The sequence below is a fragment of the Pleurodeles waltl genome, chromosome 7 (genome assembly GCF_031143425.1).
Source record: "Pleurodeles waltl isolate 20211129_DDA chromosome 7, aPleWal1.hap1.20221129, whole genome shotgun sequence".
NCBI classification, from domain to species: Eukaryota; Metazoa; Chordata; class Amphibia; order Caudata; family Salamandridae; genus Pleurodeles; species Pleurodeles waltl.
This window is the reverse complement of record NC_090446.1, coordinates 1502373875-1502401774: the sequence shown is the minus strand read 5'-3', so window position 1 is coordinate 1502401774 and position 27900 is coordinate 1502373875.

Genomic DNA, 27900 nt, shown 5'->3' with positions numbered 1-27900 from the left:
ACACAAAGGTGGCTCAGGCAAACATAAGCACCACACTTCATCTCACAGGCACTCACATAAGCACCATACCTATGCAGACACACCAACATCCACTGCCTCCACTGTGACCCCTCCTCCTCTTCATCCACCTCCCTCCCAGTATCGTCTCCACTCACACCTGCATGCACTACATTCTCATCCACTACCTCCATCACCAGCATGCCCATCACAACACACCCCTCATTGGCAGTCACCACCCCCACAACCATGCTTACGTCTCCTGTGTCCTCTCCCAGCGTGTCTGTGACCTCCTCCTCCCAAAGTACACAAACGCAAGCACCCACCCACCCAACAGCAATCCACCTCACAACAGCATCCATCCCATGCACTTTCACCCAAACTCATCAGAAAGACACTTCCTACAACCACTTCCTCTTCCTCTACTCCCACACCCTCTCCATATTCACGCCCCAGATTCTCTATAAAGCTTTTCCTGGCAAACTTTGACCTGTTCCTACCCTCCTCCCCCACCCATCCTTCCCCTCTGGCCAGGGTGTCCAGAACCTAGCCCAGCACCTCAGCCACCAAGTCACCATCCAATGTGGAACCTGCAACTCCCACCCATCACGAAAGCAAGTGTACCACCAACCCCTGCAGAGGATCAAACAATTCCACCACCTGCCAAGGTGAAGAAGGGGCCAGCATGCAGCAAGGGCAAGGAGCATGACTCACCCAGCAAGGCCTCTTCCAAACCTCCAGCTGACAGAGCCAAGTGTACAACAGCATCTGCTGTGAGAAAGGTGAGAAAGGGGAAGAACATCGAAGGCAAGGCACTTCAGCCGACCGAAGAGGCAGGTGATGGCCTGGTGCCCACCAGCACAACCACTAGCCCTGCCACTTGCACCGCGTGCAGCACCACCAGCAGCCCCGCCGCAAGCACCGCCACCTGCACCACCGCTGCCACCACTACTCTCAACAGCACCGTCCTGAGGCTGCAGGAGAAGGGCTGGAGCCTCCCTCTACCACTGGCAGCACCGGCACCTGCACCACGGCCATCACTGCCAGCATCCCTGCCGCAAGAACCATCACCTGCACCTCTGACAGCAGGACCCCTACCAGCACCAGCAGCCCCAGTGGGTGGCCGTCCCAGGCTTCAGGAGATGAGCTGGAGCCTACCACCACCACTGGCAGCACCCCACCAGCACCGCCGCAGGATGGAGTCTAGCCCTGCCTCCATGAACAATCATGCTACCTGTTCCCTGCAAATCTCGTGCCTTAAACACCCAGGTGAGGAAATGTGTCCTGGCACACCTGAGTACTGCATCACTGAGCACCAAGCCCCCGCCAGAACCAGTGGAGGTATGCATCCACCCCCCCCCTCCTTGGCAGGATGAAACACACTGGACACAAAGCCCCCTCCAGAACCAGTGGAGATATGCATCCACTCACCCTATCCTTGGCAGGATGAAGCACTCTGGGCACAAAGCCCCCTCCAGAACCAGTGGAGAAGCCATTCACTTGAGAGACTGTAGCTTTGCACTCCCTAGGACCAAGCAATGGGCAAACCACCCACTTGAGTGACTTGAAAGACTGGCTTTGCACTCCCCAGGACCAAGCAGTAGGCAAACCACCCACTCGAGGGACTTGAAAGACTGTGGCTTTGCACTCCCCATGACCAAGCAGTGGGCAAACCACCCACTTGAGGGACTTGAAAGACTGGCTTTGCACTCCCCAGGACCAAGCAGGGGGCAAACCACCCACTTGAGGGACTTGAAAGAACTGTGGCTTTGCACTCCCCAGGACCAAGCAGTGGGCAAACCACCCACTTGAGGGACTTGAGAGACTGTGGCTTTGCACTCCCCAGGACCAAGCATTGGGCAAACCACCCACTTGAGAGACTGTGGCCTTGCACTCCCCAGGACATCGCTGTGGCCATGGAGCCCCCTCGAGGAGTAGTGGCGTTCTTCCATCTTCCAACTGAGGCGCCCCCCTTCCCATGCCCCTGAGGTGCCGGTGTGTTTTCGACCTGATGACCCTTTAGTGTTCTCTCTGTATTGAGGCAGCAGTCAAGTGTGGGCTTGGCCCATGTTTTTTGGCCCAGTGGCCCACGAACATTTGTGAAGGACAATGTACGGACTTCTGTACATGTTGTATATTTGTGTAAATACTGTTTTTCAAATTCTATAGTATACCTGCCTATTTCTAAACTATCACTGGTTTGACTCAATTCCTTTTGTCCTTGTGTTCTTCCAGGGGGGTTACCGGGTGTATCTGTAATGTTGTTGGATCTGTTATGTGTATGGTGTTGTGGGTGAGGGTGGGGGTGTTGCACGTGTGTGTCACTCTCCTTTTCCTCCCCCGTGTACTAGGTGCAGTACTCACCATTGTCGTCGCCGCCGTCTTTGGTGTTCCAAGTAGATGAGGAGGTAGACCAGCATTGGCAGGACCTGCAGCTCGGGCTCCATGGCGTCGTGGTTCTTCGTTGAGTGTCGAGCGGTGAGTGGTTTCCCTTCCAAACACTGTTTCCGTCATGCTTTTGATGGCGTTGGTACCGCCCCGGAAAAGCTGGCGGTTAGGCAGGTTGTAATGTGGTGGGCGGTACAATGTCTTCCGTCTGTCTGTTGGCGGTGACTGCCACGGTGTTGGTTCCTACCGCCATGACGGTCAGAGTGTTGAAGTGGCTGTCTGTGTTGGCGGTTTCCGCCATGGTCGTGATCCCTTTTTTTCACCGCAGGCCTGATGGCGGTATTACTGCCGCTTTAACACCGACCGCCAGGGTTGTAATGAGGGCCATAGTGTCTGTGAAAATTGATAGACAGAAGAAAGCAGTATGATTAACACTAAGATTAGTTACCTGCGGTACAGTAAGCATGCACAATGATTCTTTGTAAACAGAAGAACAATAGTCTACCAACGATAACGGAGATTTGAGACTTTGGGCCAGATGCACAAACTTTTTGATTCAGACACAAACACGACTTTCCCTATGTATCAATCCTGTTTTTAGGAGTCTGTAAAGTTTTATCAGTTCTGAAAACGTGATTCTGATTCTGTGTTTTGAGATGCTTAAAACACAGCAGTTCAAAACGCAGAATCAGAATCACATTTTCAGAACTGATAAAACTTTACAGACTCCTAAAAACAGGATTGATACATAGGGAAAGTCTTAATATCTAATCTGTACCCTCTGTATCTTTGGTTTGTGACTATAATTCTGGTCTTAAACCTTTAAAAAGTTACATTTGAGGTGGTAACTCATTTGTAAGAGAGAAGGGGCCCCCATTAATTTCTTTACCTTTAAGACTTAAACAGACAGACACCACATAATTTTAATGCTGTCACTGTGGCAAATATGTTCCACACACTAAGGCCCTGATTTATACTTTTTCTGCGCCTCATTACCGTAACTTTTGGACGCAAAAGCGGTGCAAACTTACGAATACCACTGTATTTTGTAAGTTTGCGCTGCTTTTGCGTAAAGAAATGACAGTAATGAGGCGCAAAAAAAGTATAAATCAGGACCTAAACGTGTTCATGTCCACATTCAGATCGCACTTATGCTGCACAAAATACACAACATGTCCATTTACAGACTGCAGCACAAAATGAAACAACTGGACATTTTGCACAATGAGGCAGAGAATAGCAAGAGATTCAGTTAATATTTTATTCTGTGCGTTGACCCAAGTAACAAAAATCAAAATGAAAAGAGATCACGTGTTCTCCTGGTCCCAGTAACCACCTGGTCCACAAGCCCTGAGGTCAGCTTGTTGTCATGCCAAAGCCTATACAGACTAGAAACATGGCAAACATCTTACCTTTTTGGAGTATCTTATAACTGCGCATGGCTGGTTGGGTGGGGGTCCCTTTTATACTGGGAACTACTTAAGAAGGCCTCAGCACAAGGCATCCTGGGACATGTAATCCAAAGAGTACAATGCTGTTGGTTACAGGGCAACCAAAGCGGCATATGTTGTGAAAGTGTCTCAGCTCAGACAACATGCTAGTGGGATCACGAGAACTCAAGGCTGAAACACAGTAAGCGTTTGCATTGAAAATTTCCATTTTGTGAAGAAGCAAACAATTTGCCATTTTGTAATATTAAATAAGTATTTGTGACAAACCCAACTGAAGATTCATTGAAAAAATATTTGGAAAATCAAACAAAAAACCCAGTTTGACACTGTTTTGTAAAACATGCCATCTCTAATAGCATTGACATGTGTAGTGTGGATTTGTATTGACAAATTTCTTTAGAAAATATAGGGCCTGATTACAACTTTTGAGGAGGTGTTAATCCGTCCCAAAAGTGACGGTAAAGTGGCGGATATACCACCAGCCGTATTACGAGTCCATTATATCCTATGGAACTCGTAATACGGCTGGTGGTATATCCGTCACTTTACCGTCACTTTTGGGACGGATTAACACCTCCTCCAAAGTTGTAATCAGGCCCATATTGTCTTATGATTAAACTAGTTAGTTGTAGTGTAAATCTCCACAGTAATATTGACGCCTGACCAAGAATTGCTCAGGAAAAGACAGAGGGTTACAATGACCCTCGTAAGACTGTCCCACATCTTCCTCAAATTCTCGCAGGTTAATTTATATTTGTGAATTCTGAGAAATCAAACTAATGTACAATAATATATTTACAAATCTTTACAGTATCCTAACCTAGAGCATATAAAACCGCTGACAATTACAGTAATAATATATAAAACAATGACACAGGCAATTATTAGAAATTATTAGAAATGTAAACAGATAGAAGATTCCTAGCATCCTGTATGCAGATCTTTACATGTGCAACCCAAGCCTAATACAATACATCTTCTCTGGCTAGCTGGGATGAGCCCACTATTAGCAGAGTTGATGATCCATGTTCAGGGACAGTCACTTAGCAGTCTGGGATGAAATAACCTTAACCTTAATAGGCAAAACGTGGACCATTATGTAATGTTTCAACTGAGAAAGACCTGGCAAGTATATTTTTATGTCTGAAATCGATCATGAGATGTCAATCCATTAATCGATGAATCAGGATTTATAAAGCACAGCTAATCACCCAATACGGTATCCAGGCGTTAGCAGGTTCCGGAGGCTTATTCGAACAGCCAGGTCTTGAAGGCCATTCGGAATTCTGGAAGTGAGGCGATGGTCTGGAAATGTGTGGGGAAGCTGTTCCAGGTTTTTGCTGCGATGTGAGTGAAGGAGCTTCCTCCGCTTCTGCTTTGGTAGATACGGGGAGTAAGGGCAAATGAAAGGGAGCAGAGCATAGTCTTCTTAATGGTTGGTGGAAGTTCAGGCAGTGGTTAATGTACATGGCTCCTTGGTTGTGTAGAGTCTTTTGTGCGTGGGTCAGCAGCTTAAATTGGCATCTCTTCTGTAAGGGAGCCAGTGGAGTTGCCTGAGGTGAGGTGTGATGTGGGTTCCCCGGGGAAGGCCGAGAATGAGTCTGGCTTCAGTGTTCTGAATGGTCTGAAGTCTCTATAGGAGATGTGTGGCGATACCTCTGTAGAGGGCATTGCCGTATTCAACTCGGCTGGTGATGAGGGCCTGTGTCATGGTGCATCTCATATGTAGGGGTAGCAACTTGAAGAGCTTGCATAGCATGCACAAAGTGAGGAAGGAGGCAGAGGAAGCAGCATTGATTTGTGATTTCAAGCATTCGCTTGTTGTCACTGATGATTCTGAGGTTTCTGGTGCAGTCCGAGGGAGTAGGTGTGGGTCCTAGGTCTGATGGCCACCAGGAGTCATTCCATGTGTTGCTGCTGTTTGCAAAGATCAGTCCTTCGGTCTTGTCTGTGTTCAGCTGCAGGTAGTTGTTCTTCATCCAGTCAACGATGCTTGACATGCATCTGTGGAAGTTGGTTGTGGTGATGGGGGTTGGTCGGTGAGTGAGAGGATGAGTTGGGTGTCGACTGCGTAGGAAATTATGTTGAGACTGTGGGATCTGACAGTATTGGTGAGTAGGGTCATATTTGCATTGAAGAGCGTGAGGCAGAGGGATGAGCCCTGGGGGACACCAAAGGTGACCTCCTTGGGTTCAGAGGTGAATGGTGGGAGGAAGATATTCTGGGTTCTTCCGGTGAGAAAGGATGTGATCCATCTGAGCATGTCCCGTTGGATGCTGATGTGGTGGAGTCTTTTGATCAGTATGTGGTGGGATACGGTGTTGAATGCTGCCGAGAAGTCAAGGAGGATCAAAGCTGCTGTTTCTCCTCAGCTGAGGAGGGTTCTGATGTCATTGGTGTCTGCGATCATGGCAGTTTTGGTGCTGTGATTGCTGCGGACGCCAGATTGGTAGGCATTGAGTATTTGGTTCATGGATGCAAACAGGCATATGCACATCATTGTTAAATTAGAACAACTGAACAATAAAACCTTTGGTAATTCTTAATAACCTTAACTCACACAAATGTCAGCCATAAGAATTTTTAAAGCACCACGTAGCTTTGAAACTTTAAAACAATCAAAGAAATAGTAATTCCTTGTACATTAGCAATTGTAAACTATGTCTCATATTCCTACAAAAAGGCAGACATCAAATAGTATAGGTCATGACTCATAATGATTAGAAATCCACAACACAAATGGGTGTTGAGGTGAGTGGAAATTGAGAAATAAAGCCATGCAAGTTGCCATGAAGCAGGGTGTGAGCATTAGACCTGTGTATTGGAATGCAAGTGCTTAGATTAAGGGAAGGTTTTTCTGAAGTGGGATAGCAGGGGGGATCCTTCGCAGGCGCATATGATATGTGCACAGCATGTGAAAAAAGGTATGCGACAATTGAGGAGGGGGACAGCTTTGGGCTTGAGGATGAGAGCTTAAAAGCAGAGGAGCTGGAACATACATGTAAGCAATTGTTTCTGACAAACACATACCAGGGGTAGGCAGGACTTCCCAGACAGTAGCAGAGTTGATGATGTGAGATGACTGAAGAGGATGTTACGTGCTTAAATTTTAAGGTTAGGGAGTTGAAATATGAAGCAAGATTACAAGTTTAGAATATCATTTCTGTCATACAAAGCCATAGATCCGGAAGGGAGCTGTTGCTTATATATGATGCAACTTTTATCTTTAGAGTCAGACATCCTGATTTAGAGTTTGGTGGCTAGCCCACAGGTTTGGGAGGGACCACCTGCCACATTCAGTAATCCACACCAGACAAGTAGGGATTTCACTGCTATTGAGTGACTTCTGTGGTTGCTCTACTGAATATAGTGAAGCTTTGTTGAGCAGGCCCCATGTTTGTTGCTCCCTCTTGTAGGAGGCTGGCCTGGTTTGGGTACCTATGGTACTTACACCTTATACCAGGTCCAGTTATCCCTTATTAGTGAAATGCAGGCAGTGTCTAGAAGCCAGGATCTCTAGGGGTAGCTGTAGCTGAGCAACCAAGGCTTATCTAGGAGACATGCAAATCTCATGCAATACCACTATAGTCACACAGTACTCACACACATGAAAGAAAATACTCAGTGTTACAAAAATAAAGGTACTTTATTTTGGTGACAGAAATGCCAAAAAAACCTTAGAGACTATACTCGGAGGTAAGTAAAATACACAGTATATGCACTAGAATGCAGAATTAGATGTAAAAGAAAAACAGTTGGAAAACAGTGCAAATAGTGAAAATCACAATAGTTAGAAATGGGCCTAGTGGGATTAAAAACCATATACTAAGAAAGTAGAATGCAAAAGTCGGTTTCCCACCTAGGCAAGTGTAGTGTGTAGAGGGGCGCTGGGAGTATTAGAAAACACCAAAGGTAAGTAATAGAACAGACTGCAGAGCCCAGGAAAGCAGGAGTAAATCACAGTAACTTTCCTAGAACACAGAAGAACACGAGAAAGAAGAAATTGCAAGAACCAGAAGAGACTGCAAGACACCAACAACGGATTCCTGGACCTGAAGACCTGTGGAAGAACGGAACCAAGTCCAAGAGGCACTGAAGAGTCTAGGGAGAACAGGAGCCCCTGCTAACCCGGATGAAGGTACAAAAGAAGAACCACTGGTGAAGGAGAACAGTCAGTACTGCACCCAAGAAGATGGATGTGGGCTCCTGGTTCGTACAGATGATGTCACATGCCGGATGGATGATTGCAGTCACTGGATTCCGCCAACAAGCCTTCGCACATGCAAATCTCGCAGTTTGTGGAAAATGGCGCTGCCTGGGACCAGGAGGGACCTGGTGGACTCTACCCAGGAAAGGGAGACAGAGGAAGCTCTCAGCAACTCAGAGAGTCCTCAGAAGACCAGGCAGTGCTGGCAAAAAGGAGTCCCATAGCACAGGGACAAAGAAGGTGCAAGAGGAGGCCTATGCAGGACTACACAAAGGGATCCCATGCCTCCGGCGAACCATGCAGGAGGAAGGAGTGCTGTGGTGCACAAAGAACTTTGTGGAAGGATGTAACAAGCCTTGGCAACTGCAAAACACGCTGTGCATTGAGGTGCTGTCTTGCGTGGGGAGGCAAGCTCCTTTCTCCACCAAAGTTGGACAGCTGGACGCCTGGACCGTCGGGACGACTTCTGTCCACACCCCTGTTGCTGGATCCACGCACTTCTTCAGTAGAGGGGACCCAAACCAACTGTCATTGCTGAAGCAGGGAAGTGACTCCTTCACTTCAAGGGAGATTCCTTCATTCTTCTGGTGTACACTGAAGACAGGCAGTCCTCGGAGGAAGCACAACCTGGAAACAGTTGCAGTTGCTGGCAGGATCTGAAGATACAATGTTGCAGAAGTCGTCTTTGCTTCTTTGTTGCAATTGTAGAGTTCCTGGATTCCAGATGCAGTTTCTTCAGTAAGAAGGTGAAGTAAAGGATGCAGAGGATGTCTGCTGGAGTCTTGCTATCAGACTCTGAAGAAACACCCAGAGGAGAGACTCTAAATAGCCCTGAAAGGGGGATTGGTAAGCTACACAGGTAGGCACTTTTCAGGGGATGGCTCTGACATCATCTGGTGTCACTGGCCACTCAGATGCTCCCAGAGTGCCCTGACAACTTGGAATCCAAGATGGCAAAACCCAGGAACACTCTGGAGGACCTTTGAGCACCACCCCTGGAGTGGTGATGGACAGGGAGTGGTCATTCCCCCTGTCCTTTGTCCAGTTTCATGCCAGAGCAAGAACTGGGGGTCCCTGAACCGGTGTAGACTGGAGTATGCAAGGAGGGCACCATCTGTGCCCTTCAAAACATTTCCAGAGGCTCTGGGAGGCTACCCCCCCCCCCCGGTGTAACATCCCTCTCCCAAAGGAAATCCTTTGTTCTGCCTTCCTGGGCTTGAGCTGCTCAAGCAACAGGAGGGCCTAAACCTGTCTGTGAGGTGGCTACAGCTGGGGCTGCCCGGAAAATCTCAGAAGGCTGTAATGGCAGTATTGGGGGTCCTCTAAGGACCCCCCAGAGTGCATGGAATCATACAACCAATGCTTGCAAAAGCCTTGGGGTATGATTCCAACATGCTTGATACCAAACATGCCTATGTTCGGAGTTACCATTATATAGCTGGGCATAGGTATTGACCTATTTCCAGAACAAGCGTAAAATGGCATCCCCGCACTCACGAAGTCTGGGAAAATGGGCCTGCAGGAATGGTGAGAGGCACAGCGGTGAGTCAGATGAGCTGGCAGTCCCTTGGGGGTAAAGACTCCCGGGTGCAGAGCAGGGCGAGGACTGCAGGATATACCTCGGTGCCATTGAGCACAGCTGCTTGTGAGCGGAGGAGAGGAGCGGCCTAGTGGCGATGGTGGGCCACACTTGGAAGTGAGCTGCTTCATGGGCGTGTTTGGATGCTGGGACAGCGCGACACTGCCCAGCCACAGAACTTATTTGGTGAGGAGCAACTTCGAGTGAGATGGTGGTTGCCCTTGGGGATGGGGATGGCAAGTACTGGGATGTGTTTTGCCCCTTGATATGGACAGCGGGAGGTGCAGCAACATTGTATTCTGGGTTGTAGTGCGGGCGGCATATGTGAAGTCGTGCAGCCTGGCAGATGCCAGTATTGAAGTAGAGCAGGGACAGGGGGTCCTAATTGGAACATAGAGACAGGACTTTACACTGTGAGTGTGGCCGTGGGCACCTGGGGGTGCCCCTTGCTTTGAAGGTTTGGATTACGGATCCAAGTGCAGGAGTTTTCGGCGGGGCCCAGTCGGCACTAACGATAGGAGAGGTGGCCCTGGGCCCTAGGGTGGCGGTTGGCTGAAACAAGTGTGGACTGCATCAGGAGAATACGGAAAGGAGGCCAGAGGCTGTGAGTGACCTGGAACGCAATGAGCCCCAATACAGGGGCCTGGTACTGTAAGCAAATAGGTCTGTGTCAGTATGGGGAAAACAGACAAAATGCAGACAAAGCTCCAATTTGAGCATAGGAAGACCCCCAGGGACAGCGAAGGGGGATTGTCGGCGCTGGATCCCGTGTGAGATGAGGGGAGTGTGTTGAGATGGAAAATCGATAGAAAAATAGATGGTTTACCTTTTCACATGGATCGCATGATAGAAAGAATTGACAAGCTTGCAGAGCGCCTTGATCAGGCAGAGCGGCGAACATCAGAGTTGGAAGATGAGCAGACCATGATGGCCTCCAGGCGAATAAAAATGGACAAACTTTTTGCGAGCACTACATGCCAAAGCTGAAGACTTGGAGGCCCGGTCATGGCGTAATAATGTAAGGATTGTGGGCGTTACAGAGTCCACCAATATAGACAATATGGAACGCTTTGTGGAACAACTACTCACTGATGTCCTAGGCCGTGAAACTTTTTCAACTATGTTTGAGGTCGAATGAGCACACCGCACACTGGGGCTGCATCCGGTCCCAGGACACCCCCAACATTCGATTGTGGTGCAGCTCCTTAATTACAGGGATAGAGACGAAGCACTGTGAAAAACATGCAAACTAGGCGCTCGGCGCTGTGAGGGTGTGGCAATAGCATCCTATCCAGATTCCACGAAACAGTTACAAGAGGCACGACAACTGTTCCAGCAAGGGAAGTGAAGATTGCGAGAGCTAAAGGTAAACTATAGTATGCTTTACCTTGCCCAGCTGACGGTGATGCTGGATGAGAAACCACACTTCTTTACCGACCCCAAGAAGCTCCAACAATTCATAGCCCGCTGAGAGGCAACTACTGCTTGGAAGAAAAAGAGCTGATAAAAAGGACCCATAGACAGAGATGGATGACGTGGAGTGACACAGTGGGAGAGGGGGTAAGGATTGATGACAGCACTCTTGCACTGCCCGCAATTGCAGAAGTCTGAGTAAGGCAGAGGACTCACAGATGGTACACTGGCATAGTTGGACGATTTGCTGGTAGTAAGCAGTAAGGAGAAGGTGAGGGGAAATTAATTAAGGTTCTTTGTAAAGACTGGGTCAGAGGACAACCAAACAAAGACTATGGGGGGGTTAAGATTACATTGCATGGATGTGGGGCGAAACAGACACTATGCTTGTTTTGATATGAGACTTCTGAACTAATTTTGTGACACATAGGCTTCAATATATTGTATAGCTTTTATGCTTTCAATGCACAATGTGGTAAAATAATTTTTTGGGGCTGGCACTGAACATGTGAGAAAGTTGGAAGTCTTGACAACATCTGTCCCCATGCATGCACCACTTAGAGGGTTTGTATACCGGTTTGATGGGTATTGGGGAGGAATAAGGGGGGGAGTAAGGAATTACACCAGTTGGGGAATAGTGTGATGTGGGTTGGGGGAAAGAAGCAGACAAAATGGGGTGTTCTATGTTTGATGGCAGATATCTATGCTTGCACTGTACACTTGGTTAGAACTAACCCTATGAGTCATGGGTTACCAGAAGACACAAAGGCCCTCATTACAACCCTGGTGGTCGGTGTTAAAGCAGCGGTAATACCGCCAACAGGCGGCGGAGAAAAAAATGGAATCATGACCATGGCGGAAACGGCCAACATAGACAGCCACTTTAACACTCCGACCGCCACTGCGGTAGAAACAAACACTGCGGCGGTAACTGCCAACAGACAGGTGAAAGACAAGGTTACGCCCACTGTATTACAACACGCCTATCCGCCACCTTTTCCGGGGCGGTACCAACGCCATCAAAAGAACGGCGGAAACAGGGCTTGGAACGGAAACCACTCACCTTTCAACACTTTACGAACAACCAGGACACCATGGAGCCCGAACTACAGGTCCTGCCCATGCTGGTCTACCTCCTCTTGAATCAGGAGCAGCAAAGATGCCAGCAACGACCACGGTGAGTACTGCACATAGCACACGGGGAGGGAAAAGAGAGTGACACACACAAGCAACACGCAACACCCCCACCCCCACCCTCACCCACAACACCATAAACACATACACATGCAGCAACATTACATATACACCCCGTCACCCCCTAAAAGAATGCAAGGACAAAAGGAAATTATTGTAACACGTGTAATCAATAAAAATCAGAAAGGCCAAATTCAAAAATCAGTATATACAAATATGTACACCAACTACACAAGTCCGGATATTAATGAAATCATTGTCCGTGGATCAGTGTCCCAAAATGCATGGGCGAAGCCCACACAAGATACCTGACTCGAAACGGAGAGAACACTGCAGGGGCATCAGATGGAAAATAAACAGGCGCTTCAGGGTGAGGGGGGGGCACCTCAGTCGGATGAACGGATGACGCCACTGCTCCACGAGGGGGCTCCATGCCCACTGCTGTATCCTGGGAAGTGCAAAGCCACAGTCTCTCAAGTCTCTCTGGTGGGTGGTTTGCCCACTGCTGTATCCTGGGGAATGCAAAGCCACAGTATCACAAGTCTCTCCAGTGGGTGGTTTGCCCACTGCTGTACCCTGAGGAGTGTAAAGCCACAGTCTCACAAGTCTCTCCAGTGGGTGGTTTGCCCACTGCTGTATCCTGGGGAGTGCAAAGCCACAGTCTCTCAAGTCTCTCCAGTGGGTGGTTTGCCCACTGCTGTATCCTGGGGAGTGCAAAGCCACAGTCTCACAAGTCTCTCCAGTGGGTGGTTTGCCCACTGTTGTATCCTGGGGAGTGCAAAGCCACAGTCTCTCAATTGGATAACAGTCCTCACTGGTTCTGGAGGGGGCTTTGAGCCTAGAGTGCTTCATCCTGCCAAGGACTGGTGTAGTGGATGTGATTCTCCACTGGTTCTGGAGGTGGCTTGGTGCCCACAGTGCTTCATCCTGCCAAGGACTGGGGTAGTGGATGTGATTCTTCACTGTTCTGGAGGGGGCTTGGTGCCCAGAGTGCTTCACATGCAGAGTGTGGCAGGTCCCATTCCCTCACCTGAGTGTGTGTGCCACAAGATTGCCTGGGAACAGGTAGCATGATACTCCATGGAGACAGAGACACACTCCACCCTGCTGCAACTTCGCCTGCTAACTGCTGGTACGCTGGCCAGGGTCCAGGATGTCTCCTGCAGCCTCCGACGGCTGTCCACTGGTGATGATTGCCATGTCAGCTGTGGAGGCACTGTCTGAGCACGTCGCGGGGCTGGTGGCGGTGGTTGCGGCGGTGTCTGTGGCGGAGATGCTGGCGGTGGTGTATGTGTCTGCACCTGTTGGGGGACACAGCAGGACGTCTCTTGCAGCCTCGGACGGCTGCCCACTGGGGATGATGCTGGGGATTGTTGCTGAGGCAGCAGACATGCAGGTGGTGGTGCTGGTGGCGGTGCAGTGGCGGTGTCCACCGCCGTACTGGTTGATGTTGTGGTTGACAGAAGGGGTGACTCTGGTCCCATAGCTGGTGCCTCCGTGACCTGTCCTGACCTGCCCTTCGGCTTGTGTCCCTTCCCCACCTTTGATGTCGCTGCTGGTGCCTGTCCCCTTTTGGCTTGGAGGAGCCTTTGCTTGTTAGTAGGTGCGGCTTCTCCCTCCGGCATGTGGGCACCTTCTTCACCTTGGCAGGTGGCGGAATGGCCTGCTCCTTGTCCTCGCTAGGTGGCACATTGGCAGCCCTGATGGGTGGCACCCGCGATGTGGCCGGACTTGCTGAGACCACAGTGCTGGAGGATTTGGTGGCTGAGGTGCTGGGCTGGGACCTGGAAAGCCTGGCCCCTGAAGAAGGATGGGGAGGGTGTAGGGGAGAGGGCAATGTGAGCCAGGAAGAGTTTCTTAGACTCACTGGGACGGGAAGATGGAGGGGGTTTGTGAGTGGAGGAAGAGGTAGTGGTTGTAGGAGGTGTACGTTTGCTGAATTTGGGTGAAGGTGCATGGGCTGGAAGCTGTTGTGAGGTGGATGGCTGTTGGGTGGGTGTGTGCCTGTGTTTGTGTAGTTTGGGAGGAGGGCTCACAGACACATAGGGGATGTGTGAATGGTAGTGGGGGTGGTGAGTGCACGTGAGCGGTGTGTGGTGATGGGCGTGCTAGTGATGGAGGTAGTGGCTGAGGATGTAGTGCATGCAGGTGTGAGTGGAGACGAGACAGGGAGGGAGGAGGAGGACGTGGAGGAGGGGGACACAGTGGAGGCAGTGGATGTTGGTGTGTCTGCATGAGGATGGTGCTTGTGTGAGTGCCAGTGGGATGTGTGGTGCTTATGTTTGCCATGTCCACTCTTGTGTGTTGATGAGTGTGCATGCTGGTCTGATGGTGTGCTTGGGATAGGCTGAGGTACAGGGGATTGGGTCTGGGTGGAGGAGGTTGGAGGGGGGAGGCTTGTCACAGGGAAAATGGTTGCCATCAGTGCTGAGGCCAGAGCCTGAATTGCTCTTTGTTGGGCCTCCTGGCTAGAATGAAAGCTCACCAGGTATGCATTTGTTTGCTGCAAATGCCTCTCACCACCCTGGATGGCATTCAAAATGGTAAATTGACCAACACTGAGGGATCTCAGGAGTTCAATAGCCTCCTCACTGAAGGCAGCAGGGCTTACTGGGACAGGGGCTGAGGTGGCTGGGGTGAAGGAGATGCCCACCCTCCTGGGTGAGCGGGCACGGGAAACTCGATGAGGGGCTGCTGGGAGGGCGGTGCTGGTAGGGGGGTGGCGGTTGTACCTGTTGATGCGGTGGACACAGAGGTGTCCCCACCGCAAGGGAGCTCCCATCAGAGTAGGAGTCGCTGTTGCTGTTGTCTGCTCCTGTCCCCGTCGTGGAGCTCCCCTCCGTCCCACTGGTTCCTTCGGATTCCGTTACTTCACCCTCCAGGGCCATGTGGGAAGCAGCTCCCGTCTGCTCCAGAGCCACTGCTCCTCTGCCAGATAATGCTAATGCACGCAAGGACAGGGTGACAAAACAAAATGGTCAATGCATGCAACACCACTACCGTTGGCGGTCACAACACACAGGGAGCAGCTCTATGCACTAAGCCATGCACTGACAGAGCAGGGGAAAAGCACATGCCCATAGGGGACTCTATCGAGAACCATATAATGCACAGCTGGAAGCCATAGGAGCCTGACTAGGTGTAGAGGGCAAATACCACCTTTGGGTTTGGACAGGGAATGAGGCTGCAAATCAATGGGTCGACCTTTGCGCGTCTGGCCTGGCCTAGGGGAACCCACAGCCCACCTCCCCCACCCAGACACCTCGTAATGCTCGAGGGTCACCTGAATGAGAGTGTACTCACCGCCTTGTGGCTGCTGTGATGCCCTCAAGCACCCATCCACCTCCGGATATGCCACAGCCAGGATCCGGTACATCAGGGGGGTCATGGTGCGACCGGCACCCCTTCCGCGTTGGGAGACCATCCCCAGATGGGCCTCCGCCATCTTCTTGGTCCAGCGGCGCAGGTCCTCCTTTTCCGGCAGTGGGTGCTCTGTCTATGTGAGACCCCCAGGGTCCGCACTCGCTTTGGCAATGGCACGCCAAATCCCCTTCTTCTGGTGGGCGCTGACCTAAAGGAAAAGTGAAGTTATAATGGATGTTACTCTCCCGTACATTTAATCTCACACATTGGCCACAAACCTCCCACCCTGGCCCAGACATACATACACATACCATGTTGTAGGGTGATGGTGTTGTGTGTCTGTGGATGCTGGTGTTGTGTTTGTTAATCTCTCTCTCTGGGTTTCTTTCAAATGTGTTCGTTGTAATGGTTTGTGGGTAATGTGTGTGTGTGTTTTACAGTGTTGTGGGTGTGGTGTGTGTATGTGTATCAGGTGTGTGTATTTGGAATTTTTCAATGTGGTTGTGTTTTGAACTTTGTGTGTATTTTGAGCGTGGCGGTGTGTACTGCCAATGGATTACCGCGGTTGAAAGACTGCCGTGTTGATTCATGGGTCGTGATAGTGTGGGTGTATTCTTGTTGGTGTGACGGTGTAGGTTTCGTATCGCCAGTTTATCACTGACCTTTGGTGTGGCGGACTTGTGTGGGTGTCTGTATTGTGGCGGATTTTGAGATGTGGGTTGTAATTCCTGTAACAGAATTCCGCCGGCGCAACGGTATGTTGGCGGTCTTCAGCACGGCGGAAAGCCGGATTTACCGCCAGGGTTGTAATGAGGGCAATACTGCACCTCCACTGGACTAAACCCACTTTGGCTGCTTACATGGAATGTGCGCGGTCTTAATGACAACAGAAAACTATGAAAGGTGGTGGCTTACATCCACAGACATAAAGTGGATGTAGCTAACCTACAAGAAATGCATTTGCCCCCAAGTATAAGGGTTCTCACACAGCGCAGGATGCAAGCCAGGTATGTGAAGCGGGTTTACATCAAACGCCAGGGGAGTCCTGGTCTGGTCTAGGAAAGGGTTGGGGTATGGCTACACAGGCTCTGTGCTGATTTGGGAGGAAGATTTGTTATAACCAAATGTAGAATAGACTTTTAGTGGGTGCATTCGGACCAAATTACAATGACCCAATTTTTTATCATACACTTGTCTCCAAATTGCAGCAACGGGGCGGTTTACCGCAGGGATGGAGTGGAGATCTTAATTGTGTACTTAACCCAGACCAGGATAGATCTTAGGGTCCCCCAAGGAAACCCTCAGCATAAGCCTGTGCTATACATGAGATAATGCATCGGGAAGGGTTGCTGGTTGTGTGGCGCCATCAATGTCCAGAGATTCCTGGGTATACACACTATTCCTCAGCTTATGATTTACATACACACATAGATTATTGTTTTCTCTCATGCGGTTTGGCCCTTTGGGTCCACAGCCGCCCATGTAATTAGATCAGTCCCCAATCGTTGTGGAGCTACGTTAGCACTCAAAGCCTCCAACTGCATTTTCCTGGCGCTTCCCACCAAATTTGCTCCTCAATGCTGTGTTTAGGGAGGAACTGGGAAAAGATATAGTAGAGTTCTTCAAGTTAAATATAGGTAGAGTCCACAAATTTGCCACAGTCTGGGAGGTTTTAAGTGTATGTTATGGGAGTCACTATAGCAAAACACGCTGGGTTATTGAAGGCTCTTGCAGGTCAGCTTCAATGCTTAGAAAAGGAGATTGGAGACTTGGAGCGACAGCTTGAGTTTGGGAGTGACATGACTGTCAAGAGCAGTATCAATGCAAAGATCGGGGAGCTCCAGGAAGTGGCCCAGAGCGAAGTGACACCTCTCGGGAAATATGCAGTGGCATGAATGTATGGTGATTGCGAGCACCCAGGGGCTACGTTGGCAGCACTAATGTGCCCTAAACGAGAGTGCGATACGATGCTACAGGTCCAGGATGAAAGTGGGTTGATTCTGAAGGAACCTGGACAAGTGATGGAGTGCTTTCGTAGACATTACACAGATCTGCATAGTTCGCACTTGGAATACCGAGAGAAGGTGGTGATGGATTACCTGATCCACATCACTGTGAAGTGGCTTATGGTGGAACACAGGGCACTGCTGCAACCGGGGGGGAATTAAAGAAACCCTAAAAGATATGCCAGTGGGTAAAGCACCTGGTACCGATGGTCACACGGTGGCCTTTTATAAGGCATACCAAGATATACTCATACCACATCTGGCTACTCTTTTTGAAGAAATGGCAGCAGATGGCTGCATGCCACCTACTATGCGAGAGGCACTATTGGTAGTGCTACTGAAGTTGGGTAGACCACCAGAGCAATGCTCCTCTTATAGGCCACTGTCACTCATGAATGTTGACAGGAAAATATATGCAAAAATTCTGGCCAACCAACTTGCACCATTTGTGCCTATAGTGGTGGGCGAGGTTTGTTCAAGGGTGCAGTTTGACATATAACCTCCGGACACTGTTCGAGGCCATGCAGCAGCTATTTCATGAAATGAAGGTGGTGGGGTTTTTTCTCGATGCAGAGAAAACCTTTGATTCAGTTGAATGGGGCTTTATGCATGCTGTCTTGCATGCATAGGGGTAGGAGATGTATTCCTCCAACTGATCAGGGTAGTGGATATGCGACCTGAGGCGCGTATTAGAGTGAATGTAATAATAACCAATCCTATCAAAATAGGAAGGGGGAGCTAGACAGGGATGCCAGGTGTCCCCTTGCTGTATGCCTTGGTTACCGAGCCACTGGCATGCGCAATCAGAGAATATCACTCCCACAGGGGGCTGAGATTCCCACATTACAACCTCATATTATCAACTTACACTGGCGACACCTTGTTGTATGTTAGGGACCCTGATCGTAACTTGATGCCAGTACTGTGGGAAGTGTGTTGTTTGAGGGACATGGTGGCCTCCGGATGAATTGGGACAAGTTGATGGTGTCCCCGCTCACATCAGTTAATACACCAATATCTATTGAATACACACTACAGCAAACCAAGGGTGCTGTGCGATATCCAGGGATCCGCGCACACACAGACCCAAAAATACTCCTTCATGAAAATTATGGCAGGGCAATACAGCACTTGGCAGATGTGGTGGAGCATTGGATTCGTTTACCGCTTTCACTCGGTGGCCGCGTGGCAATAATGAAGATGGTTGTATTGCCGGGCTTCCTGCTCCTTCTTCTGAATATTCTAATGATACTCACATGTGCGGTGTTCGATAGGCTGAGAGCGCTGATGATACATTTAGCATATGCGAGCAAACAGCCTAGAGTGGGATAGAAGATTTTAACCCTTCCTCGTATTATGGGTATTATGGGAGACCTTAATTCCCCTGATTTGGAGGCATATTACTGGGCCACGCAGTCACAATACGCTCACTACTGGGTACATGAGAATGGGGAGCTGCAGCCCCCTGTACATTTCAGAAATTTCTGTTTGGTCTGCCGACCAGATGCTATGGGGTATGAGATTCACTAAACTTTATGCTTTATGCATGGCACAAGATGCTAGATAGACAAGCGGTATCACTGTTGTACACATCCCAAATACCCCTGACTTGGCGTAAATGGTTCCCGATCTCGCAGGTACGGGGAGCACTGAAGGTCCTCAAAGAGCTGGGTGTCACTACAATGGGAGACCTTTTCAAGGAGGGGACATTTTGGACTGTGAGGATATACCAACAGACGAGTCCCGGGTCACCCCACTTATGTGTTTTTACTACTATAGGGTACGGAGCACATTGCGAGAATTGTTGGGTGAAGAAGTACTTGAGCCACCAACCATATCGGCTCAGACCTTACTTATCCGAATGTCTGCATCACAACATTTAATATCCAGATTGTATTTATTCATCCAAGAAGCGCGCAGACCACATGTGACGAGGGTCCGACTTGCATGGCATGGGGACCTAGGGACACCTATAGATGATAAACAGCAGATGTACTGCTGTTCAGCGATGAAAACTATGGACCATATTTATACTTTTTGACGCAAAACTGCGCTAACGCAGTTTTGCGCCAAAAAAATTAGCGCCGGCTAACGCCATTCTGAAGCGCCATGCAGGCGCCGTATTTATTGAATGGCGTTAGCCGGCGTTAGCCGACCGGCGCTGCCAGGTGTGCGTGAAAAAAAACGACATACACCAGGCAGCGCCGGCGTAGGGAAAAATGGCGTTTGGGCGTCCCAAAATGGGGCAAGTCAGGCTGAGGCAAAAAAATCGTCTTAACCCGATTTGCGCCATTTTTTTTGGGCGCCCAGACGCCATTAACATGACTCCTGTCTTAGCAAAGACAGGAGTCATGCCCCCTTGCCCAATGGCCATGCCCAGGGGACTTGTGTCCCCTGGGCATGGTCATTGGGCATAGTGGCATGTAGGGGGGCACAAATCAGGCCCCCGTATGCCACAAAAAAAAAAAAAAAAATACTTACCACAACTTACCTTTTCTTCCCTGGGATGGGTCCCTCCATCCTTGGGTGTCCTCCTGGGGTGGGCAAGGGTGGCAGGGGGTGTCCCTGGGGGCAGGGGAGGGCACCTCTGGGCTCATTCTGAGCCCACAGGTCCCTTAACGCCTGCCCTTACCCAGGCGTTAAAAAGAGGCGCAAATGCGGGTTTTTTTGCCCCGCCCACTCCCGGGCGTGATTTTTGCCCGGGAGTATAAATACCACGCACATGCCTGGGAGTCATTTTTTAAGACGGGAACGCCTACCTTGCATATCATTAACGCAAGGAAGGTGTTCACGCAAAAAAATGACGCTAACTCCATGAACTTTGGCGCTAGACGCGTCTAACGCCAAAGTATAAATATGGAGTTAGTTTTGCGTCAAATTTGCGTCGAAAAAAACGATGCAAATTCGGCGCAAACGGAGTATAAATATGCCCCTATATCTCTGAATAGCAGGCACAGATTACTAAATTTCAAATACTATAACTGAGTTTATCAGACACCGGCTAAATTACATAGGTATGGAATCCGAGACAGTGCTGCGTGCCCTAGGTGCCCCGAGTCCAATGCTGGGTTCTTCCATATGGCATGGACTTGTCCAGGAATAGACATGTACTGGCAGGAAGTGTTTGGGTGATTAGCGACATAGTAGGGGAACAACTAGAACCAGACCCGATGCTGTCCCTGTTGGTATTTGACCCAGGATTACCAAGCACAATTAGACGGTTGGCAGCCATTGTGTTACTGCTAGCCAAGCGGAGAGTGTCCATGCGATGGATGACGCGCCCATTATCAACAGTGCGGGAATGGTTACCAGACATAACATATTGTAACAAGCAAGATGAGGTATATAGTGAGCTCCTTCCCAGCGGCAGCCGTCCCCGAGACATATGGGGCGTACCAGGCATATTTGGAGAGGATACGGGTGCCAGGGGCGGAGGAGGCTGATGCGAGTGGGCGGGAGTGGGACAAGGGAACTCCACGGACTTACCTAGAGGAAGTCAGAAAAGAGATCTACGAGGCTCTACGGAGGACCGAGCTAGGGTTGCCTATTTGTATGATCGGTAAGCTCTGTGCTTATGGAATTGTCGTCATTAAACTAGTTTGGACCCTGTGGGACGTAGCTGAGATGTGACAAACTGGGGTATGTAGACCCTCCCATGTCAAAATGTTTTGCTCTGGAAGGTATTATTTGAATGTATATTGGTGGTACCGCCAGGTGCAATGTATATGCTTTAGAACCGATTGATATATTGCCGCATTTATATTACTGACGAATACTATAAGATTGTAAGTTGATTTGAGAACTAAACAAAGCTTTTCAAAATATTATTACCATTATTGGCGTTTAGGAGTAGAATTGATTTTGTTTTTAGGGTAAAGGTTGCATATTGAAAACAATATTTTAACATACATTGAATTAATTAAATAATTTAAAAATACATCCGTGGGTTAGAGCATGTACGATAGGAATAACATTAGGTTTAGTGTTACTGTTATTTAAAGTAAATGTAATACAAGTAGGGTTAGGATAAGAGTACCTTATTATCTAAAATACATTCAGATGATTTTATGTAGGTTAAATAATAAAACATTTGACCAGTTGTTTAGAGTTTGAAAGATGTCAGACCAATGGAGCATTAACCAGCTTCTCATGGAAGATCTACATTTACCAGGATCTAAATAAACACCTTCCTATTATTTAGGGTTACTGTTATGGTATGGGTCCCATAATCATGTCACAACTCCATTCTCCTCAGCAGATGCTTTCAGATTTCCTAAATATTTTGCTGTGTGTGAGAAAGGGCTCTTTTGTCATGTTAGCTCCCAATTTTTTGCCTGGTATTTAATGAGGTCTTAAAGTTCTAGGTGCCCAGGGCCTCTGCCAACCAGGTTCCCTGGACCAGATCTCTTTCTCACAAACATTGAGATGCATTGGCACAATTGGCAACACCTTTAGCTGTCACTATAAGTCCCTAGTAAATGGTACTTAGGTACCCAGGGTATGTGGTACTAAGGGTAAGCCCCGGAGGGAAGCAGCACTGATTGTGCCACCCTCAAGGGCCATGCATCCAGATGCACTCAGCACTGCCATTGCAGGATGAGTGTCGTGGTGCAATCCTAAAATGCAAACTTGACATGCACGCAGCCTGTGTGCCTTGTCCACTATACACTGCATGCCATATAGGTAAGTCACCCCTCTGGCAAGCCTTCCAGCCCTACGACTCGATGCACTATACTGTATGTGAGGGCATAGGTGCATGAGCAACATGCACCTAGTCAGTCCTTGCCAAACCTGGGACATAGTAAGTAAACAGAGCAGCCATTTTAAATGCTTGTGCTGAACACTGGTCAGTATGAGCTTCACAGCTACATGATTGCTACTCTGAACTCTGGGTTGTTTGGCATCAAACAACTCAGAATGATAAATCCAAACTGGTACCAGTATTGAATTTATAGCAAAACGTACCCAGGGATCACCTTAGAGGTGACCCCTGCAAAGCTAACTAACACTGGCATAGTTGCTGGCCAGTCACAACCACCCTGCCACCACCAGAAAAAATTCTGGAACCCTGGGATGAGAGCTCCTGCTCTCTGGGTCCCAGAACAAAGCCCCTCCTAGGTGGAGGTGTAACACCTTCTCATCAGCAATGTGCACTGCCCTGCTAGCAAGCCTCCAAGGGCTTACTGCCTTTGAAACATGACCACCAGGCCTGCTGCTAGCAGCAGATGGCTGCCCCAATTGCCCCACTTTTGAAAAACAGTGGGAAAGCACACAAAGGACAGGAGGAGCGGTTGCCACCAGCTTGCCCCACCCCTAAGGTGTTACATGCAAGGTGACCCCTCCATTTCAGATTCCTCCATCTTGCATGGTAGGAAAATAACCAATAAAGGATAAGGAAGAGACCTCTTCCTAAGAGAAGTGGTCAGTTAGTGGGTGTAGCCACTGTAAGGTAGATGACCCTTTGTTCACTACTAGGTACTCCCTTAAATGCCCACTAAATACAGTATTTAGTGGGCACCCCTAGATCAGAGATGTGGATTCCAATGACACAGGAAGAACAGTAACAAAGAAGACCCAATGCTCAAGAACTGAAGTTCTGCTGCACCAAGAGAAAGCCACCAAACCCTGCCTGCTGCACCCGGGAGTCGACAATTGCCACTGAGGTGTTGCTTGGACATTGGATGGACTCTACAAACCCCCAGAGGACATCTACACATCTGAATTGATTACGATCTCCCTCCAGATTGATGGCATTACTCTTTTGCAACAAAGACCCAAAAGCCAGTGAAGTACAGTTGACAGACTTACTGCTGACCAAGGAACTGGATGCCGCAGCCAAACTAAATTTCACCCCATAGACCCAGAGAGCATACCCTGTAAGTTTGCCAAGTTTGCTGGCACTGCAACCTCCAGTGGCTGAACCGTGCAGGCGCCAGTGGTACTGAAGCCCCAAAATCAGACACCCAGAAGGACAGTCCACTCTGGACTCCAAAAGGACCAAGAGAAAGTCCCAGTGGAGGGACTTCAGAAACCACCAGGACCCCCCACCAGAGTGGCCCTGCTGACCTGCAATCGACCCTCAAAGTGAACTATCTCATGCTCCCAAGGGCACCTTTGTGCACAGCTCTTGACTCACCGATCCATTCGGTCTGCATCCGGCTGCCTTGTGCCCTGCACCAAAGATCCAGCTGTGTTCTGAGGGTCCCCCAACCCTTGCGAGTTCGACACTCCAAGGTGACACCGGATTCACCTTGAAAGCCACCTGTACAGTGCTTTTCCAAGCAGTCCCCCGCAGTGGTCCTGTGCCACCTCCAAAGACTTTTCTGCAGCTGCTCCTGTGGAAACTGGGAGCTGCAGGAACTTCTCCAGCTGGTCCTAAGCGCCTACTGACGACCTTAACCTTCAACCAAGAGGAGACCTTGGTAAACACATTGCCTGATTTTATATGCCTTTGTAAAGCATTTCACCGTTGATTTCTATGGTGTGTAATTATGCACAGAACTGAGACATTTTCTAAACTTTGAAAATTCATAACTCAAAAAGTACTTATCCAATTTTGATGATCTTTGCCTTGTGAGCACAAGAAATCCTTAGCCCTTATCCACGATTAGCCTAACTGCTCGACCAAACTACCACAAAAAGTAGAGCATTTGGTGGTCTAGTTTTTACCTCCGTAAACTAGCATGTAGTTGTCCAGATCTTCACAGTGTACAACTGTTAGACCTGACATCATTGGCGTGGTTTTCCCTGTCTTTTTGCCTTTACTTCCGGTATTTTTTACTGTGTGCTGGACTTCATTGTTTGCTGGTTTTGGTACACTGGGCACTTTACCACTGCTGACCACTGCTAAAGTGCAAGTGATCTATGCGTATACTGTATTTGCAATTGGTACATTTAATTTACTAGTAAGATCCTAGTAAAGTGCACTAGAGGTGCCCAGGGCCTGTAAATCCCATGCTACTAGTGGGCCTGCAACACTGATTGTGCCACCCACATGAGTAGCCCTAAAAACATGGCTCAGACCTGTCAGTGCAGTGTCTGTGTGTGCAGTTTTAAACTGCCAATTCGACCTGGCAAGTGCATCCACTTGCCAGTCCCAGACCTTCCCTTTTTGTACATGTAAGGCACCCCTAAGGTAGGCCTTAGGTAGCCCCCTGGGCAGGGTGCAGTGTATTTAAAAGGTAGGACATGTACTGGTGTGTTTTACATGTCTTGATAGTGAAATACTGCCAAATTGGGTTTTCACTATTGCAAGGCCAATCTCTCCCATAGGTTAACATGGGGACTGCCTTTAAATATCTTTTAAGTGCAGTTTCCCATTGGAAGCAGATAGAGATACGGAGTATGGTGTCTCTGGACTCACAATTTAAAAATACATCTTTTGATAGAGTTGGTTTTTAGATTGTCGGTTTGAAAATGCCACTTTTAGAAAGTCAGCATTTTCTTGCTTAACCATTCTGTGCCTCTGCCTGCCTGTGGAATCCACGTCTGGGTCAGACCCACAGTTGGGCTAATATGAATTCCCTCTAGACAGTGACACAAAGGGAACTGAGGAGTGCCTTACATATTCTGATGATTCTACTGGGCTAGTTGGGGAGGGAGGAGCTGAATCTTACACCTGAAAGGGCTGTGCCTGTCCTCACACAATGTAGTATCCAACCCCCTGGTGTGTGTCTGGGGCCAGGCCAGGGCAAGGCAGGATCTTGTCATCAACAGAGACCTTCCTTTGAAATGTGCCTACCTCAAAGGCAGAAATGGGAATAAGTAATGCACCTAAAACCCCAGACTTTTAGATTACTTCTGGACCAAGAGGAACCTCTGCCAAGAGGAAGAGTTGGAGGAGGAGAACTGCCCCTTTGCCTGTGAGTGTGCTTTGCTGGGTTGGCCGGCAGTTGCTGCTTCTGCCTTAGAGAGGGCAAAGACTGGACTTTGCTGTGTATCCTGCTTGAGAAGAATCTCCAAGAGCTTGAACTGAATTTGCCTCCTGTTTTGAAGTCTCAGGGCCATCAAAGACTCCATCTGCCAGCACCTGGAGTCTCTTGCTGAGGCTCCTACCCTGCCAAGTGGTGCCCAATCCAGTCCCTGGGCCCTTGAAAGATGAAGCTGGTGGACCCAAGGCTGATATCCACGCACCGGAGAGAGAAACAACGCATCGCCTACCTTCCAGGAGAAAAATCGACTGATGGCCTCACTTGCGAGACAGCAATCAATACATTTCTTACTTTTCCGATGCACGCTCGCCCGTGCGGCTTTATTTTTGACGCATACCAGGTACTTTGTGTTAAAACAAAGGATCCATTGATTTCTATTTATTAAGACTCTGTGATAAAAAAAATCATAAATTTGCTTGTGTATGTTGAATTTTTGTCATTTTGGTCGTGTTTGATTTAAATACATATTGGCTATTTTTTTTAACTGGTGTTGTGTACCTTTTGTAGTGTTATCACTGTATTAATGTGTGTTGTTGGTGCAAGTACTTTATACATTGCCTCTGAGATAAGCCTGACTGCTTAAGCCAAGCTACTAAGGGGGTGAGCAGGGGTTATCTGAGCTGTGTATCTCCCTGACCCTGACTAAAGTGAGGGTCCTTGCTTGGACAGAGTGCAGACTGACTGCCAACCAGAGACCCCATTTCTAACAACAACATTTTGCACACTAGGAAGCCAGCCTCCTACAATATGCCATGCTTATGTTCTTAATCCTATTGAATTAGATCCTGAGTTTTTTTTTAATTATATCCAGATTCATAGCTCAGTTTTAATGCTAGTTTTATATAACCACTAACCTCCATGCTCCGTATGTTTATGGCTAAAAATACAAGACATCTGAATTAATTGAAATTACTTTATTTAACAAATCCATAGTTATTTTGCATCGCCAAGAGATGTTTTAGTCAAGTGTATTATTTTTAATTTAATTTACCTAAAATATGATATTAGGAATTCCTTATAGACTAGCGTTAGAGGGAGGTTTAAGAAGATTGTTTGAAATTGCATTAGGTTTCTTGAGGGACACAAGTGTGTAAATAAGAATTTGAAATGTGACCGTGATGCTGTGAGGTGTCAGGTTTTCCAGATCACCTGAAAGTCCTGGAGAGGAAAATTGCAGTATTTGAGTAGAAAGTCAAGTGGGGAAAACACCAGGTGGCAAACTCAAAGTTCCTAGATTGAAAAAGGGATGGAAGAATGGAGAGTTTTTCCATTGGGAGGATTCAAGACCCAAGCAGGGTGGTTAGATTTGTTTATTAGAGCAGGAAAAGCACAAAGTTAAAAATACATTAGTAATGTCAAAAACCAAGAGCAATTGCATGCAACACTATAACGCGCCTCCCACAATGTTCCACAAAATTAGGTCTGGTGCACAAATTCCCTATTCTCGGTCATTGAATGGTAGTACTGAAGGGCAGATAACTATAAGAAAAGAAGTGTGAGGGTGTACCCAAAACTTACCGGAGCTGTAATAATCATTGTCTGAATGGAAATATATGGAATTTTGGATGAAAAGGTATATGCACAACAGGTGTTTAAGTTTTGACTGCTAAGAGTGAGTTTTTGATTCACATTATGTGTGTTTTATTTTTATTTTGTTTGCTGAAGGTGTTTGATTTGTGGGGTAGGAGGTTGATGGTATTTTTTGTACTGTTTTAAAAAAAGGTATATGTGTTTGTATTGTACAAGAACGATATTTTTTTTTTATATACACTGCAGCCCAAAGGTGTTGGCTTTATGAACGAAACGCATTGGCTAAGGCTGTATACACTTGTTTTTGACTATGGAATAAAGAATGTCAGAAGACAAATAAGGAACAAATATTAATTTGGACATTTTGGTCCTTTTTTAGGTGCGTCAGCACACTTGTTTTCATGCTTTAGTAGTGTTTTGTAGTAGTGAGTGAGGTGATACGTAACAGTGACTTGTCAGTGGCATGGCCTTGGTTACTTTCCCAGAGGGCCCCACATTGATGTTGGGGGTAGTGTTTGCTGTCTGAGGACAGTGGGTCTGTGTGAGAGTGCTCACATCCTCCTTCCTGTCTCTCCACCTCTTGGCCTGCAGGTGATAATAATGTGGTGTGTGCACAAGAGGAAACATGTTCCTTTTACAATCAACTTGCACAATACGCACCCTCCCTCCGGCAGAGAAGCTTTTATTGACATATAACTGGCATTTTTACCTATGATCACCATCCAAGTTTAGTTTTGTGTTTTGTGTTCCCACCTGCCAGTACCTCAGTAATAATGCCTACTCGATGGAACATGGCTGCCATATATCAAAAACCTATTTGTACTTCCGCAAGCCCCATCAA